We start from the raw sequence: 3,430 nt of genomic DNA, 5'->3' as shown, positions 1-3,430 counted from the left end.
GTTTGGATTTTACAACCCAGGAAAACAATTAGGTCATCATGAAGCATGCATCCTATTTCTAACTTGTCCTAGACTTAAGCAATGCCCAGGCCCACAGTATGTGTCTTAATCTGATATCCATCTAAAGCTTTTTTCCTGATTATAAATACTCTGTGACAAGCATTTGAATCCTGGACTGAACATTGATTACCTTGCCACACAGCGGATATTTGGATCTTTCCAGTCTGTTACCTGCCTTCTGATCTTCAACATATTTGACGATGCATTCTACCTTGTAAATAAGATATTACCTACTATTGTGCTGCACCATTTTGGCATTGCCTCACCAGATCTTTGTCAAGATCTTACCATCTCAGCATTTTACATTAATCCAGCCAGCATTGGCAGTCACCAGCGGTGGCCCTACCAGGACATTGTTCTGGTGTCATCTGGAGGTGCTGCGACACCTGAATCTCCAGTTAAGCAGACATCTAATAAAGCTAAGTATGACATTTTTTGATAGAGTCCCATTTAAGAAAAAATACAAAAGCACTTATGTATTCCTTCAAAGGTCTTGAAGCTGTTTTTCAGTTTACTTAGTGTAGTTACTTAACCAATAATAGCCTAATTTTCCTATATAAATAATCCTATAAAATGTCTGCACAAATTGCAGTCATAATTGTATGACTGCAGAACCCGTGTCACAAATGTGCTGTCTGATTCTAGCTCATGTTCCCCTGAATCATTTATAGCCTGATGGGAAACATAAGCATGTCTTAAAGATTTACAGGCTGAAAGATTTAGCACCACAGCAACCGTGTGACTTGATAATAGACCTATAATGACTTTTCTTTTGTACTTGACAGCCAAGCTGTGGCAAGCCAAGTCTTCTATTCTTGGTGGATATCAAAATACAACACGCCTGGGCTTACTTAAAAAGGGACTCCAATTAGTAATATTGAGTGAACCTAAAACTCCAGGCTCTCATGCAATTTCAGAACTGAAGGAACATGAAACAATTTGCATTAGGAGGAGCCCAAACAGATGGGGAATGTCCCATTATAAAACCTTTAAAAAGCTTTAGGCTTTAATACAATCTTAGAGCTGAGGAAATTGTAAAGCCTCTGCAATAGTCCTAGGGTTCTTTAAACAGTTTGTATATGTTTTTTATAAGTTTCACAGCCATCTTCACCAGAGAGTGACAACTCTTATGCCGCGTACACTCGGTCAGATTTTCCAATGGGAAATGTTGGATGTGAGCTTGTTGGCTGAAAGTTCAACCATGTGTACGCTCCATCGAACATTTGTAGGACTTTGCACCAACAAATGTTGGCTAGCAGGTTCTCAAATTTTCCACCAACAAAACTTTGTTGTTGGAATTTCTGATCGTGTGTACACAAGTCCATCGCACAAAAGTTCACGCATGCTCGCAATCAAGCAGAAGGAGCCGCACTGGTGTTCATAATTGTTGGCCAACATTTGTGTGACCGTGTGTATGCAAGACAAGTTGGAGCCAACAACCTTAGAACAAAAATCCACGGTTTTGTTGTCGTAAAGTCCGATCGTGTATACGGGGCATTATACTAAACTGCATGGTCAGCTGGCTTGCCAGACAGACTAGTCACAAGACACTCTCAGGCACCAACAATTACTACTCCCCCCCCTCACCATTTCCAACAAAAATTTAAAAGTGTGGAAACTTTTTGAAGGCCCCTTGTATATGGGGGGAAGGGGAAAGCAAATAGGGAATTTACCATTATACCCCCTTTGAAAAGCTTCAGGCTCTCATACAATCTTAGAACTGTAGGTATAGGAAATCCTCTGCATTAGTATAAGTAAGAGCGTCAACAAACTAGGGATTTCCTATTAAACCACCTTTAAAAGCTCCAGGGTCTAATGAAATCTTAGAGCTGAAGGGATAGGGAACCCTCAGTAGTAGTATAAGGTGAATCCTGAAACAGATGGGAAATTTCCAATTATGCCACCATTAATAGTGCCTAACATGATCTAGAAAATGTTTTTGTAAACATTTGGCTATAACTATGACCTTAAAATATATAAGGTGACAACAGGTCTGTTTTAAACGTGGACTGGCAGCTACCAATCCTAAGGACCCTTGTTACAATGCAGTAATATGTCCTCGTTTTTGATTTGTGGTGGACCCAAGGAAGGTGTTTACTTTTTTCTTGGAGCGGAAGTAAGGTGTGCAGCTCTGTGGGAGAGTGACTCGTGATTTGCTACTGTGAGTGACACTGGTTCGTCTATTTGGCAGCTAATAGGGTAGATTGCTTGATGGAGAAGTGATTTCCGAATGTTCATGATGGTAGTTCTTGCTAGTGAATGTTGACTGGGTCCATGCAATTTCAATGAACTTTAAATTGCTAGGACTATCCGTAGATCCCTGCTTAGGGATCAGGAGGCAGTAGAACATCTGTCCAATGTTCCCAGAAGTTCTAATTTAAAAAAAATTAAGAGGCTGTGCCAAAGGGCTTTTGTTCTTGTCAGATCTGTATCTCTCCCTACACCTGCCAAAATGCAGCTTGAAGCAGGATTATGCAGCTTAGAAGGAAGTCAAATGCATGTCAGAAGACTGTCAACTGCAGGCCAAAACAATTGTCATTGAACTCGGTATGATCTAAGAAGCATCTCAAATTGATCTCAATTACAATCTGAATGCACCTAAAAGCAAGTTGCATTTGTCCATTCACAAACGACTTTAATGTATATACAACAGTTCTTTTTTTTATAGCTGTCTCTTGAATGGCTGGCATCAGAAAGAACTGGTATTGGTCTATAAGGGAGTAAATTGCATTTTATTGTGATGTTGAGATACAGTATATGTATTACAAGAACTACTGTACACTTTTGAACTGAATAAAATAATGATTTGCATGGCTTCTCCAACTATCCTAAAATAATACACTCCTTATTTTTGGGGTTGGAGATGGAATGAGACGGGCAGATATCTTTCAGCTAAAGCTGGCTATTCACTGATCAAAATTGAATTAGTGTGTGGCAGTCCACCCTTGACAAAAGTTGCTCCTTTGATCATTTGAACTTCTGTCAAAGGGACATTGGGAATTTTTCCTTAATCAGCTTCCACTGGGGAAATTGCTTTATTTACAGTACCTCAATTGTGTGGATGGAGGAACCTGTTTGTTTTTTTTTCATTTAGCCTTTAACAAACAATGTATTGCTAGCTTAAGAAGGCTTTATTGTGCTTGCTTAGTGGAAGGCTTTTTGGTTCATTCTGACCCACTTCTGTGTGCTTTCTACCTGGTTTTCAAGCTCTACTCTATAAAAAGCTATTTTTTCCATGTTCTGTACTGATTATGGCTACATAAAACTGTTATATGCAGCTTGGGATGCATGAGTCCTACAATGAAGAATAACCCCCTTATTTTTAGGATTTGTTATGGAATGAGACAAGCAGATCTCAGAAGGCTTTACT

The sequence above is a fragment of the Aquarana catesbeiana genome, linkage group LG07 (genome assembly GCF_042186555.1).
Source record: "Aquarana catesbeiana isolate 2022-GZ linkage group LG07, ASM4218655v1, whole genome shotgun sequence".
Taxonomy (NCBI): Eukaryota; Metazoa; Chordata; class Amphibia; order Anura; family Ranidae; genus Aquarana; species Aquarana catesbeiana.
The sequence above is the reverse complement of the archived record's forward strand: the minus strand, read 5'-3'. Positions refer to the sequence as shown.